Source organism: Trachypithecus francoisi, unplaced genomic scaffold, assembly GCF_009764315.1.
Source record: "Trachypithecus francoisi isolate TF-2019V2 unplaced genomic scaffold, Tfra_2.0 Contig00319, whole genome shotgun sequence".
Taxonomy (NCBI): Eukaryota; Metazoa; Chordata; class Mammalia; order Primates; family Cercopithecidae; genus Trachypithecus; species Trachypithecus francoisi.
In genome coordinates this window covers 195,049-211,187 of record NW_022680566.1, presented here as the reverse complement: position 1 = coordinate 211,187, position 16,139 = coordinate 195,049, and positions in this window count along the sequence as shown.

Here is a 16,139-nt window from a genome sequence, read left to right as displayed (position 1 = left end):
CACAGTGTGGAAACTCCGTCAAGGACAGTTCCGCAAAGGGACATTCAAGAGCACATTGAGTCATATGGTGAAAGAGGAGATATCTTCAGATCAAAACTGGATAGAAGCTTTCTGAGAAACCACTTTATGATGTATGCATTCCACTCAGGGAGTTATAACTCTTTACTCACAAGCCAACGTTTGAACACTGTTCCTGTGAAACCGAAAGAGTGATATATCGGAGCACTTTGAGGACTATGGCGAATAGTGAAATATACTGAAATGAAATCGAGGAAAAAGCATTCTAAGAATCTGCTCTCTGATATGTGCATTCACTTCACAGAGTTTATGCTTACTCTAAGTTGCCAGGTTTCAAAACTCTGTCTTTGAAGAATCTGTGAAGGGATATTTAGTGATGCCCGCAGGCTTGTGGTGAGCAAGGAAACGTCTTCAAAGAAACGTGCAGAGACACTTTCTGAGCAACTGCTTTGTGATGTGTGTATTCGTGTCATAGAGTTAAACCATTTTTGGAATGAGCAGCTTGAAATCACTGTTTTTGTGGAATCTGAGAAAGGACATTTGGCAATGATCCTTAAAATATGGAGAAAGAAATAAAAGCCTGAGGGAAGCTTTCTGTGAAACTGCTCTGTGTCACCTTAATTCCTCTTGCTTACTTAAGGGATATTCTGAAGTGCTTTGAGGCTTATGGTGAGAAAGGAAATGTCTTCAGATAGAAACTGGAGAGAAGCTTTCTGAGGAGCTTTGTGACATGTGCATTCCAGTCACAGAAATATACCATTATTCTCATTGAGGATTCCGGAATCCCTTTTGCAGAAAAAGCTATCAAGAGACATTCAGGAGTATAGGGACAGCTATTGAGAAAAAGGAAATATCCTCGAACAAAAACTGGAAGGAAGATTTCTGTGAAACTGCTTTGTGTTAGATATATTTATTCATCTCGCATAGTTAAAACTTTTCTTATATTACGCAGTTTGGAAACTCCGTCATGCACAGATCCACGAAGGAACATTTGGGAGCACATTCAGGCCTCCGGTGAAAGAGGAGATATCTTCAGATAAAAACTAGATAGAAGCTTTCTGAGAAACAACTTTGAGATGGATCCATTCCACCCAGGGAGTTATACCTCCATTCTCCAAGGCAGTGTTTGAAAACTGTTACTGTGAAACTGAAAAAGTGATATTTCGGAGCACATGGAGGACTATGGCGAATAGTGAAATGTACTGAAATAAAATCGAGGAAGAAGCGTTCCAAGAATCTGCTCTGTGATGTGTGCATTCACTTCACAGAGTTAATGCTTACTCTATGTTACCCAGTTTCGAAACTCTGTCTTTGAAGAATCTATGAAGGGATATTTAGTGATGCCCAGAGGCTTGTGGTGAGCACGGAAACGTGTTCCGATGAAAGCTGCAGAGAAACGTTCTGAGGAACTGCTTTGTTATGTGAGTATTCGTCTCATAGATTTAAACCATTCTTTGGATTGAGCAGCTTGAAATCACTGTTTTTGTGGAATCTGAGGAAGGACATTTGGCAATGATCCTTAGAATATGGAGAAAGAAATACCCTCAGGTAAAAGCCTGAGGGAAGCTTTCTGTGAAACTGCTCCATGTCATCTTAATTCCTCTCGCTCAGTTAAGCCTCTCCTTTCATTGGGCAGTTTTCTAATCCTGTGTATGTTTAGTGTGTGATGGGATATTCAGGAGCACTTTGATTCTTACGTGAAAAAGGAAATATGTTCAGACTGAAACTGGAGAGAAGCTTTCCGAGTAACCGCTTTGTGACGTGTGCATTCCACTCACAGTGTTATACCTCTCCTCTCATACAGCGTCGGGGCAACCCTTTTGGAGAAACAGGTACCAAGTGATATTCGGGAGCATGTTGATGCCGATGGTGAAAAGGGAAATAGCCTCAGACAGAAACCGGAAAGAAGCTTTCTAGGAAACTACTCTGTGATATGTGTAATCATCTCATATAAATAAAGCTTTCTTTACATTACGCAACTTGGAACCTATCATGACATTCAGGAGTATAGGGACAGCTATTGAGAAAAAGGAAATATCCTCGAACAAAAACTGGAAGGAAGATTTCTGTGAAACTGCTTTGTGTTAGATATATTTATTCATCTCGCATAGTTAAAACTTTTCTTATATTGCGCAGTTTGGATGAGCTCCACCAAGGGACCATCGGGAGCTCATTCAGGACTATGGTGGAAAAGGAATTATCTTCAGATAAAAACTGGAAAGAAGCTTTCTGTGAATCTGCTTTTTGCTATATTTATTCATCTATCATAGATATAGCTTTCTTTACATTACACAGCTTGGAAACTCCCTCTTGGATGGATCTGCAAAGGGATATTTGGGATCACATTCGGGCCTATGGTGAAATAGGAAATATAGTCAGTTAAAAAGTGGAGATAAGCATTCTGAGAAACTGCTTGGTGATGTGAGCATTCCACTCAGGGAGTTGTAACATTCTTCTCATAAGGCACAGTTTGAATATTGTTCCTGTAAAACCAAAAGAGTGATATCGGAGCACATTGAAGATTATGGCAAAAATGAAATGTCGTCTAATAAAAAACAGAAAGAAGCACTCGAAGAAACTGCTCTCTGACACGTCCATTCTTTTCACAGTGTTAAAGCTTACTCTACATTTCTCAGTTTGAAAGTCGATCTTTGAAGTTTCTTCAAAGGGATAGTAAGTGGCAACCAGAGGCCTGTGCTGAGCAAGGAATTGTCTTCAATCGAAAATTGGAGAGAAGCTTTCGGCTCAACTCTTTTGTGATGTTTGTATTCGTCTCATAGACTTAAATCATTCTTTGCATTGAGCAGTTTGAAAGCACTGTTTCTGTGGAACCTGAGAAGGGGCATTTAGAAATGCTCTTTAGAATACCCTGAAAAACAAATAACTTCAGAGAAAACCAGAAGGAAGCTTTCTGTGAAACTGCTCTGTGTCACGTGAATTCCACCCACACAGTTAAGCTTTTCTTTTCATTGAGTAGTATCATAACACTGTTTTTGTTTAGTCTTTGAAGGTTTATTCAGTAGCGCCTTGAGGCTTACAGTGAGAAAGGAAACGTCTTCAGATAGGAATTGGAGAGAAACTTTCTGAGAAGCTGCTTTGTGACGTGTGAATTCCACTCACAGAAATATACCTTTCTTCTCCTAGAGGGTTCTGGAATCCCTTTTGGAGAAAAAGCTACCAAGAGACATTCAGGAGTATAGGGATGGTTCTGGTATAAAGGAAGTGTCTTCACACAAAAACTAGAAAGAAGATTTCTGGGAAACCTCTTTGTGTTAGATATATTTATTCATCTTGCATAGTTAAAACTTTTCTTATATTACGCAGTTTGGAAACTCCATCATGCACGGATCCGCGAAGGGACTTTTGGGAGCACATACAGGCCTACAGTGAAAGAGGAGATATCTTCAGATCAAAACTGGATAGTAGCTTCCTGAGAAACTACTTTGTGATGTATGCATTCCACTCAGGAAGTAGTATCTCTTTTCTCACAAGGCAGCGTTTGAACAATGTTCTTGTGAAACCAAAAAACTCATGTTTCGGAGCGCCTTGAGGACTACAGCGAATAGTGAAATATGCTGAAATAAAATCGAGGAAGAAGCGTTCCAAGAATCTGCTCTCTGATACGTGCATTCCCTTCACAGAGCTACGCTTACTCTATGTTAATGAGTATGCTAAGTTAACGCTTACTCTATGATGCCCAGTTTCAAAACTCTGTCTTTGAAGAATCTGTGATGGGATACTTAGTGACCCCCGGAGGCTTGTGGTGAGCAAGGAAACGCCTTCTGATGAAAGCTGCAGAAAAGCTTTCTGAGCAACTGCTTTGCAATGTGTGTATTCGTCTCATAGGGTTACGCCATTCTTTGGATTCAGCAGCTTGAAGTCACTGTTATTGTGGAATCTGAGGAAGGATATATCAGAACGATCCTTACAATATGGAGAAATAAATATCCTCAGGTAAAATCCAGAAGGAAGCTTTCTGTGAAACTGCTCTGTGTGATCTTAATTCCTCTCTCTCAGTTAAGCCTCTCTTTTCATTGAGCACTTCTCTAACCCTCTGTATGTTTAGCGTGTGATGGAATATTCAGAAGCACGTTGAGGCTTACGGTGAAAAGGAAATATGTTCAGACGGAAACTGGAGAGAAGCTTTCAGAGGAACTGCTTTGTGACATGAGCATTCCACCCACAGTGTTATACCTCTCATCCCATACAGCGTTGGGGAAACCCTTTTAGAGAAACAGGTACCAAGAGATATTTGGGAGCATGTTGATGCCAATGGTGAAAAGGTAAATAGCCTCAGACAAAAACTGGAAAGAAGCTTTCTAGGAAACTACTCTGTGATATGTGTAATCATCTCACATAGATAAAGCTTTCTTTACATTACACAGCTTGGAACCTGTCATGAACAGACCCACGAAGGGACCTTCGAGAGCTCATTCAGGACTATGGTAAAAAAGGAAATATCTTCAGATAAAAACTGGAAAGAAGCTTTCTGTGAATCTGCTTTTTGCTATGTTTATTCATCTCCCATAGACGAAGATTTCTTTACATTACCCAGCTTGGAATATCCCTCATGGATGGATCTGCGAAGGGATACTTGGGATCACATTCGGCCTGTGGTGAAATAGGAAATATAGTCAGATAAAAACTGGAGAGAAGCTTTCTGAGAAACTGCTTGGTGATGTCAGCATTCCACTCAGGGAGTTACAACTTTCTTCTCATAAGGCACAGTTTGAACACTGCTCCTGAAAAACCAAAAGAGTGATATTCGGAGCACATTGAAGACTATGGCAAAAAGTGAAATGTTGTCTAATAAAAAACAGAAAGAAGCTCTCAAAGAAACTGCTCTCTGACATGTCCATTCTTTTCACAGGGTTAAAGCTTTCTCTACATTTCTCAGTTTGAAAGTCAGTCTTTGAGGGTTCTGCGAAGGGATAGTAAGTGGCAACCGGAGGCCTGTGTCGAGGAAGGAAATGTCTTCCATCGAAAATTGAAGAGAAGCTTTCTGCACAAATCTTTTGTGATGTTTGTACTCATCTCACAGAGATAGATCATTCTTTGGATTGAGCAATTTGAAATCACTGTTTGTGTGGAATCTCAGAAAGAATATTTGGAAACATTCTTTATAATATCCTGAAAAAGAAATAAACTCAGAGAGAAAACAGAAGGAATCTTCTGAGAATCTGCTCTATGTCAAGTGAATTCTGCTCACACAGTTAAGCTTATCTTTTCATTCAGTAGTATCATAACACTGTTTTTGTTTAGTCTGCAAAGGGATATTCAGGAACGCTTTGAGGCTTAAGGTGAGAAAGGAAACGTTTTCAGATAGAAACTGAAGAGAAACTTTCTTAGGAGCTGCTTTGTGACGTGTGCATTCCACTCACAGAAATATACCTTTCTTCTCCTAGAGGGTTCCGGAATCCCTTTTGGAGAAAAAGCTATCAAGGGACATTCGGGAGTATAGGGACGGCTATGGTGAAAAAGGAAATATCCTCAGACAAAAACTGGAAAGAAGATTTCTGTGAAACTGCTTTGTGTTAGATATATTTATTCATCTTGCATAGTTAAAACTTTTCTTATATTACGCAGTTTGGAAACTATGACAAGGACATTTCCGCTAAGGGACATTCGAGAGCATATTCAGGCCTATGGTGAAAGAGAAGATATCTTCATATTAAAACTGGATACAAGCTTTCTGAGAAGCTACTTTGTGATGTGTGCATTCCACTCAGAGAGTTATACCTCTTTTCTCACAGGCCAATGTTTGAACACTGTTCCTGTGAAACCGAAAAAGTGATATTTCGGAGCGCATGGACGACTATGGTGAATAGTGAAATATACTGAAATGAAATCGAGGAAGGAGCGATCCAAGAAACTGCTCTCTGATATGTACATTCACTTCACAGAGTTTATGCTTACTCTAAGTTGTCCAGATTCGAAAGTCTGTCTTTGAAGAATCTGTGAAGGGATATTTAGTGACGCCGGAGGCTTGTGGTAAGCAAGGAAAGTCTTCTGAAGAAACGTGCAGAGAAACTTTCTTAGCAACTGCTTTGCAATGTGCGTATTAGTCTCATAGAGTTAAACCATTCTTTGGATTGAGCAGCTTGAAATCACTGTTTTTGTGGATCTGAGGAAGAACATTTGGGATCGATCCTTAGAACGTTTAGAAAGAAATATCCTCATGTAGAATCCAGAAGGAAGCTTTCTGTGAAAATGCTCTGTGTCGCCTTAATTCCTCTCGCTTAGTTAAGCCTCTCTCTGCATTGAGCAGTTTTCTAACCCTGTGTATGTTTAGCGTGTGATGGGATATTCGGGAACACTTTGATTCTTACAGTGAAAAAGGAAATATGTTCAGACTGAAACTGGAGAGAAGCTTTCCGAGGAACTGCTTTGTGACGTGTGCATTCCACTCACAGTTTTATACCTCTCTTCTCATACAGCGTCTGGGAAACACTTTTGGAGAAACATGAACCAAGTGATATTTGGGAGCATGTTAATTCCAATGGTGAAAAGGGAAATAGGCGCAGACAAAAAATCGAAACAAGCTTTCTAAGAAGCTCCTCTGTGACTTGTGTAATGATCTCACATACATAAAACTTTCTTTATATTACGCAGCTTGGAAATTGTCATGGACAGATCCAGGAAGGGACTTTCGGGTGCACATTCAGGACTATGGAGAAAAAGGAAATATCTTCAGATAGAAACTGGAAAGAAGCTTTCTGTGAATCTGCTTTTTGCTCTGATTGTTCATCTCACATAGAGGAACCTTTCTTTACATTACACAGCTTGGAAACTCTCTCGTGGGTGCATCTGCAAGGGGATATTCGGTATCACATTCGGGCCTAAGGTGAAATAGGAAATATAGTCAGATAAAAACTGGAGAGAAGCTTTCTGAGAAACTGCTTGGTGCCGTGTGCATTTAACTGAGGAGTGATAACTTTCTTCTCATAAGGCATAGTTTGAATACTGTTCCTGTAAATCCAAAAGAGTGATATTCAGAACACATTGAAGATTATGGCAAAAAGTGAAATGTCGTCCAATAAAAATCAGAAAGAATAACTCGAAGAAATTGCTCTCTTACATGCCCATTCTTTTCACAGAGTTAGAGCTGACTCTACATTTCCCAGTTTGAAAGTTGGTCTTTGAGGGTTCTGCGAAGGGATAGTAAGTGGAAACTGGAGGCCTTTGTCGAGCAAGGAAATGTCTTCCATCGAAAATTGGAGAGAAGCTTTCTGCACAACTCTTTTGTGATGTTTGTATTCATCTCATAGAGTTAAATCATTCTCCGGATTGAGCAGTTTGAAATCCCTGTTTCTGTGGAGTCTGATAAAGGACATTTGGAAACGCTCTTTAGAATATCCTGAAAAAGAAGTAACCTCAGAGAGAAACCAGAAGGAAGCTTTCTGTGAAACTGCTCTGTGTCATGTGAATTCCACTCACAGAGTTAAGCTTCTCTTTTCATTGACTACTATCATAACACTGTTTTTGTTTAGTCTGAGAAACGATATTCAGGAGCACTCTGAGGCTTATGGTGAGAGAGGAAACATCTTCATATACAAACTGGAGAGAAGCTTTCTGAGGAGCTGCTTTGTGACGTGTGCATTCCACTCACAGAAATATACCTCTCTCCCCTTAGAGGATTCCGGAATCCCTTTTGGAGAAAAAGCTACCAAGAGACATTCGGGAGTATAGGGAGGGCTATGGTGAAAAAGAAAACATCCTCAGACAAAAACTGGAAAGAAAATTTCTGTGAAACTGCTTTGTGTTAGATGTATTTATTCATCACGCATAGTTAAACCTTTCTTATATTACGCAGTTTGGAAACTCCGTCATGCATGGATACGCGAAGGGACATTTGGGAGCACATTCAGGCCTATAGTGAAAGAGGAGGTACCCTTAGATAAAAACTGGATAGAAGCTTTCTGAGAAACTACTTTGAGATGTATGCATTCCACTAAGGGAGTTATACATCCATTCCCACAAGGCAGTGTTTGAACACTGTTCCTGTGAAACCGAAAAAGTGATATTTCAGAGTGCATTGAGGACTATGGAGAATAGTGATATATACTGAAATAAAATTGAGGAAGTAGCGTTCCAAGAATCTGCTCTGTGATATGTGCATTCACTTCACAGAGTTAATGCTTACTCTATGTTGCCCAGTTTCGAAACTCTGTCTTTGAAGAATCTATGAAGGGATATTTAGTGATGCCCGAAGGCTTGTTGTGAGCACGGAAAAGTGTTCCCATGAAACCTGCAGAGAAACTTTCTGAGCAACTGCTTTGTTATGTGTGTATTCCTCTCATAGAGTTAAACCATTCCTTGGATTGAGCAACTTGAAATCACTGTTTTTGTGGAATGTGAGGAAGGACATTTGGCATTGATCCTTAGAATATGGAGAAAGAAATATCCTCAGGTAAAAGCCAGAAGGAAGCTTTCTGTGAACCTACTCCATGTCATCTTAATTCCTCTCGCTCAGTTAAGCCTCTCCATTCATTGAGCAGTTTTCTTACCCTGTGTATGTTTAGCGTGTGATGGGATATTCCGGAGCACTTTGATTCTTACGTGAAAAAGGAAATATGTTCAGATTGAAACTGGAGAGAAGCTTTCTGAGTAACTGCTTTGTGACGTGTGCATTCCATTCAAAGTGTTATACCTCTCTTCTCATACACCGTCTGGAAAACACTTTGGAGAAACAGGTACCAAGTGATATACGGGAGCATGTTGATGCCGATGGTGAAAAGGGAAATAGCCTCAGACAAAAACTGGAAAGAAGCTTTCTAGGAAACTACTCTGTGATATGTCTAATCATCTCACATAGATAAAACTTTCTTTATGTTACACAGCTTGGAAACTGTCATGGACGCATCCACGAAGGGGCCTTCAGGAGCTCATTCAGGACTATGATGAAAAAGGAAATATCTTCAGATAAAAACTGGAAAGAAGCTTTCTGTGAATCTGCTTTTTGCTATGTTTATTCATTTCACATAGATGAAGCTTTCTTTACATTACACAGCTTGGAAACTTTCTCTTGGATGGATCCGTGAAGGGATATTTGGGATCACATTCGGGCCTATGGTGAAATAGGAAATATAGTCACATAAAAACTGGAGAGAAGCATTCTGAGAAACTGCTTGGGATGTGAACATTCCACTCAGGGAGTTATAACTTTCTTCTCATGAGGCACAGTTTGAGCACTGCTCTTGTAAATCCAAAAGATTGATATTTGGAGCACATTGAAGATTATGGCAAAAAGTGAAATGTCGTCCAATAAAAAACAGAAAGAAGCACTCGAAGAAATTGCACTCTGACATGTCCATTCTTTTCACAGGGTTAAAGCTGACACTACATTTCCCAGTTTGAAAGTTGGTCTTTGAGGGTTCTGCGAAGGGATAGAAAGTGGTAACTGGAGACCTGTGTCGAGAAAGGAAATGTCTTCCATTGAAAATTTGAGAGAAGCTTTCTGCACAACATTTTTGTGGTGTTTGTATTCATTTCATAGAGTTAAATCATTCTTTGGATTAAGCAGGTTGAAGTCACTGTTTCTGTGGAATCTGAGAAAGGACATTTGGAGACGCTCTTTAGAATATCCTGAAAAAGAAATAACCTCAGAGAGAAAGCAGAAGGAAGCTTTCTGTGGAACTGCTCTGTGTCACGTGAATTCCACTCACACAGTTAGCCTTCTCTTTTTGTTGAGTAGTATCATAACACTGCTTTTGTTTAGTCTGTGAAGGGTATTCCGGAGTGCTTTGAGACTTATGGTGAGAAAGGAAACGTCTTCAGATAGACGTGTTCATGCCACTATCAGAAATATACCTTTCTTCTCATAAAGGATTCCGGAATGCCTCTTGGAGAAAAAGCTACCAAGAGACATTTGGGAGTATAGGGACGGCTATGGTGAAAAAGGAAATATCCTCAGACAAAAACTGGAAAGATTTATGTGAAACTGCTTTGTGGTAGATATATTTCTTCATCTCACATAGTTAAAACTTTTCTTATATTACGCAGTTTGGAAACTCCGTCATGCAAGCATCCGCGAAGGGACATTCGGGAGCACATTCAGGCCTACAGTGGAAGAGAATATATCTTCATATAAAAACTGGATAGAGGCTTTCTGAGAAACTATTTTTTGATGTATGCATTCCACTCAGGGAGTTATACCTCTTTTCTCACAAGGCAGTTTTTGAACACTGTTCCTGTGAAACCAAAAATGTGATATTTTGGGACTCACTGAGGACTATGGCGAATGGTGAAAAATACAGAAATAAAATCGAGGAAGAGGCATTCCAAGAATCTGCTCTCTGATATGTGCATTCACATCACAGAATTTATGCTTACTCTATGTTGCCCAGTTTCGAAACTCTGTCTTTGAAGAATCTGTGATGGGATATTTAGTGATGCCCGGAGGCTTGTTGTGAGCAAGGAAACGTCTTCCGATGAAACCTGCAGAGAAACGTTCTGAGCAACCGCTTTCCGATGTGTGAATTCGTCTCATAGAGTTAAACCGTTCTTTGGATGGAGCAGCTTGAAATCACTGTTTTTGCGGCATCTGAGGAAGGACATTTGGGAACGATGCTTAGAATATGGGCAAAGAAATATCCTCAGGTAAAATCCAGAAGGAAGCTTTCTGTGAAACTGCTCTGTGTCGTCTTAATTTCTCTCACTCAGTTAAGCCTCTCTTTTCATTGAGCAGCTTTCTAACCCTTTGTATGTTTAGCGTGTGATGGGATATTCAGGAGTACTTTGAGGCTAATGGTGAAAAAGGAAATATGTTCAGGCCGAAACTGGAAAGAAGCTTTCCGAGTAACTGCTTTGTGACATGTGCATTCCACTCACAGTGTTTTATCTCTCTTCTCCTACAGCGTTGGGGCAGCCCTTTTGGAGAAACAGGTACCAAGTGATATTCGGGAGCATGTTGATGCTGATGGTGAAAAGGGAAATAGCCTCAGACAAAAACTGGAAAGAAGTTTTCTAGGAAACTATTCTGTGATATGTGTAATCATCTCACATAGATAAAGCTTTCTTTACATTACGTAGCTTGGAAACTGTCATGGACAGATCCACGAAGGGACCTTCATGAGCTCATTCAGGACTATGGTACAAAATGAAATATCTTCAGATAAAAACTGGAAAGAAGCTTTCCGTGAATCTGCTTTTTGCTATGTTTATTCTTCTCACATAGAGGAAGGTTTCTTTACATTACGCAGCTTGGAAACTCCCTCGTGGATGGATCCGCAAAGGGATATTTGGGATCAAATTCGGGCCTATGGTGAAATAGGAAATATAGTCAGATAAAAACTGGAGAGAACCTTTCTGAGAAACTGGTTGTTGATGTGAGCATTTCACTCAGGGAGTTATAACTTTCTTCTCATGAGGCACAGTTTTAACACAGTTCCTGTAAAACCAAAAGAGTGATATTCGAGGGACATTGAAGACTATGACAAAAAGTGAAATGTTGTCCAATAAAAAACAGAAAGAAGCACTGGAAGAAACGGCTCTCTGACATGTCCATTATTTTCACAGGGTTAAAGGAGACTCTACATTTCCCACTTTGAAAGTCGGTCTTTGAGGGTTCTGCAAAGGGATAGTAAGCGGCGACTGGAGGCCTGTGTTGAGAAAGGAAATGTCTTCCATCGAAAATTGGAGAGAAGCTTTCTGCGCAACTCTTTTGTGATGTTTGTATTCATCTCATAGAGTTAAGTCATTCTTTGCATTGAGCAGTTTGAAATCACTGTTTCTGTGGAATCTGAGAAAGGATATTTGGAAATTGCTCTTTAGAATATCCTGAAAATGATATAACCTCAGAGAGAAACCAGAAGAAAGCTTTCTGTGAAACTGCTCTGTGTCACGTGAATTCCACTCACACACTTAACCTCTCTTTTCATTGACTAGTATCATATCTCTGTTTTTGTTTACTCTGCGAAGGGACATTCCGGAGCACTTTGAGGCTTAAGGTGAGAAAGGAAATGTCTTTACATAGAAACTGGAGAGAAGCTTTCTGAGGAGCTGCTTTGTTACGTGTGCATTCCACTCACAGAAATATACCTTTCTTCTCCTAGAGGAATCCGGAATCCCTTATGAAGAAAAAGCTACCAAGAGACATTCGGGAGTATAGGGACAGCTATGGTGAAAAAGGAAATATCCTCAAACAAATACTGGAAAAAAGATTTCTGTGAAACTGTTTTGTGTTAGATATATTTATTCATCTTGCATAGTTAAAACTTTTCTCCTATTACGCAGTTTGGAAACTCTGTCATGCACGGATTCGCGAAGGGACATTCGTGAGCACATTCATGCCTATGGTGAAAGAGGAGGTATCTTCAGATAAAAACTGGATACAAGCTTCCTGGGAAACTACTTTGTGATGTATGCATTCCACTCAGGGAGTTATATCTCTTTCTCACAAGGCAGTGTTTGAACACTGCCCTGAGGACCTGAGAAGGTCTACGTTCGATGGCATTGAGGTCTAGGCTGAGAAGGGAAATATCCTCAAGTGAAAACGTTAAAGAAGCTTTGTGCAAACACAGTTTTACCTTTCCCTTCTTCTAGCAGTTTGCTATCACTGTTTTCGTGGATTCTGCAAAGTGATATTTGGGAGCCGATTGAGGGCCATCGTGAAAAAGGAAATATCCTCAGATAAAAACTGGAAAGAAGCGTTCTGAGAACCAGCATTGGGATGTGTGAATACAACTCACAGAGTTCCACCTTTCTCTTCAGAGATGAATTTGCTAACACAGTTTTCTTGAAATCTGCAATGGAATACTTCTTAGCCCTATGTAGCTTACATTGAGAAAGGAAATACCCTCAGATGAAAACGTGAAATAAGCTTTCTGAGAAATTGCTTTCTGATATGTGACTTCACCTCACCGGGTTACCCCGCTGTTTCATACAGCCTTTCACTAACATTGTTGTTGTGGATTCTGAGAACTGATATTTCGGATGCGTTTGAAGAGTATAAGGACCAAGGAAATATCCTCCGAGAGAAACCAGAATGAAGCTTCCTGAGAAACTGCTTTGTAACGTGTGAAATCAGTTCACAGTGTTACACCACTCTTTGATTGAGGAGTTTGCTAGCACTGAGTGTGTGGAATCTCAGAAGTGATATCCTGGATATCGTTGAATCCCATGGTGAGTAATGAAAAATCCTCAGACAAATCTGCAGAGAAGCCTTCCCAGAAACTTCTTTGTTGTGCGTGAATTCAGCTCACAGAGTGTCATCATTGTTTTCATTGAGAAGTTTGCTAACAGTGTTTTGACAGAATCTGCAATAAGACACACGGTGGCGCTCCGAGACCACAAATAACCTTAGCTCAAGCAAGGAAGAAGCTTTCTGAGAAACTGCTTTGTGATGTGTGCATTCAACTCACTGAATTCCCCCTGTATTTCGTGGAGCCGTTTGCTAGCCCTGTTTTTGTGGAATCGGAGAACCCATATTTCAGATCCCTTTGAAGACTGTAGGGCCAGAGGAAATATCCTCTGTTAAAAATGAGAAAGAAGCTTTCTGAGAAGCTTCTTTGTGATCTGTGAATTCATCTCACAGAACTCTGTTACCCCTTTCCCCTCAAGAAGCCGTTCGCTAAGACTGTTCTTGTGGAATTTGCAAGGTGATATTTGGAAGCCAATGGAGGGCTATGGTGAAAAAGAAAATATCCTCAGAAAAACACTGGAAAGAAGCGTTCTAAGAAACTGCATTGTGACATATGAATGCAACTCACACAGTTACCCTTTCCTTTTCATTGATCCATTTGCTAACACCGTTTTCTTGAAATCTGCATTGGGATATTTCTTAGCAAAATGAAGCTTAGGGTGACAAAGGAAATATCTTCATATAAAACTTAGAAGGTAGCCCTCTGAGATACTTCTCTGTGGTATGTGAATTCATCTCACCAAGTTCCCTCTCTGTCTTCACGAAGCAGTTTGCTAACTCTCTTTTCCTGGATTCTGCAAAGGGATATTTGGGAGCTCATTGAGGCCTATGGTGAAAAAGAAAATAGCCTCAGATAAACACTGGAAAGAAGCGTTCTGAGAAGCTGCATTGTGATGTGTGAATGCAACTCACAGACTTACCCTTTTCTCTTCGGGGATCCGTTTGCTCACACAGTTCTCTTGAAATCTGCAACGGGATACTTCTTAGCACAGTGAAGCCTATGGTGACAAAGGAAATATCCTCAGATAAAAACTAGAAAGAAGCTCTCTTGGAAACGTCTTTGTGATGTGTGAATTCATCTCACAGAGTTACACTTGCGTTTCATGGAGCAGTCGATTGACACTGTCTTTGAGGAACCTGAGAAGGCCTACTTTGGATGTTGTTGAGGACTAGGCTGAGAAGACTGAACACAGCTCAGTCTTCATGAAGCAGTTTGCTAACACGGTTTTGGTGGAATCTGCAAAGTGTTATTTGGGAGTGCATTGAGGCCTATAGTGAAAAAGGAAATATCCTCCAATAATAACTAGAAAGAAGCTTTCTCAGAAATTGCTTTCTGATGTGTGAATTCATCACACAGAGTTTCACCATTGCCCTCTTGTATCAGCTTGCTAACACTGTGTTCGTGGTTTCTGCAAAGTGATATTTGGGAGCTCATTTAGGCCTATGGTGAAAAAGGAAATATCCTCAGATAAAAACTGGAAAAAAGCGTTCTAGAACCAGCATTGCAATGTGTGAATGCAACTTACAGAGTTCCACCTTTCTCTTCAGAGATTAGTTTGCTAACACAGTTTTCTTGAAGTCTGCAATGGGATACTTCTTAGCGCTATGCAGCTTACAGTGACAAAGGAAGTATCCTCCTATAAAACCTAGAAAGTAGCACTCTGAGAAACTTCTTCATGATATGTGAATTCATTTCACAGAGTTCCATCTCTGTCTTCATGAAGCAGATTTCTAACTGTGTTTTCCTGGATTCTGCAAAGGGGTATTTGGGAGCTCATTGAGGCCTATGGTGAAAAAGGAAATAGCCTCAGATAGAACCTGGAAAGAAGCGTTCTGAGCAGCTGCATTGTGATGTGTGAATGCAACTCACAGACTTACCCTTTTCTCTTCAGGGATCCGTTTGCTCACACAGTTCTCTTGAAATCTGCAACGGGATACTTCTTAGTGCAGTGAAGCCTACGGTGACAAAGGAAATGTCCTCGGATAAAAACTAGAAAGAAGCTTTCTTGGAAACTTCTTTGCGATGTGTGAATTCATCCCACAGAGTTACACTTGCGTTTCATGGAGCAGTCGATTGACACTGTCTTTGAGGAACTTGAGAAGGCCTACTTTGGATGGCATTGAGGCCTAGGCTGAGAAGGGAAATATTCTCAATTGAGAACGTAAGAGAAGCTTTGTGAGCAAAGTCTTTGTGATATGTGAATTCATCTCACAGAATTACAACTCAGTCTTCATGAAGCAGTTTGCTAACATGGTTTTGGTGGAATCTGCAAAGTGTTATTTGGGAGCGCATTGAGTCCTATAGTGAAAAAGAAAATATCCTCGGATAATAACTACAAAGAAGCTTTCTCAGAAATTGCTTTCTGATGTGTGAATTCATCACACAGAGTTTCACCATTTCCCTCTTGCAGCAGCTTGCTAACACTGTTTTCGTGGATTCTGCAAAGTGATATTTGGGAGCTCATTGAGGGCTATTGTGAAAAAGGAGAGATCCTGAGATTAAAACTGGAAAGAAGCGTTCTGAGAACCAGCATTGGAATATGTGAATGCAACTCACAAAGTTACATTTTTCTCTTCAGAGATGAGTTTGCTAACACAGTTTTCTTGAATTCTGCAATGTGATACTTCTTAGCGCTATGCAGCTTACAGTGACAAAGGAAACCTCCTCAGTTAGAAACGTGAAAGAAGCTTTGTGAGAAACTTCTTTGTGATCTGTGAATTCATATCACAGAGTTTTACCTTTCCCTTCAAGAAGCCGTTCGCTAAGACTGTTCTTGTGAAATTTGCAAGGTGATATTTGGAAGCCCATGGAGGGCTATGGTGAGAAATAAAATATCCTCAGATAAAAACTGGAAAGAATCGTTCTGAGAAATTGCATTGTGACATTTGAATGCAACTCACAGAGTTACAATTTCCTTTTCATTTATCCGATTGCTAACAGTGTTTTCTTGAAATCTGCATTGGGAAATTTCTTAGTGCA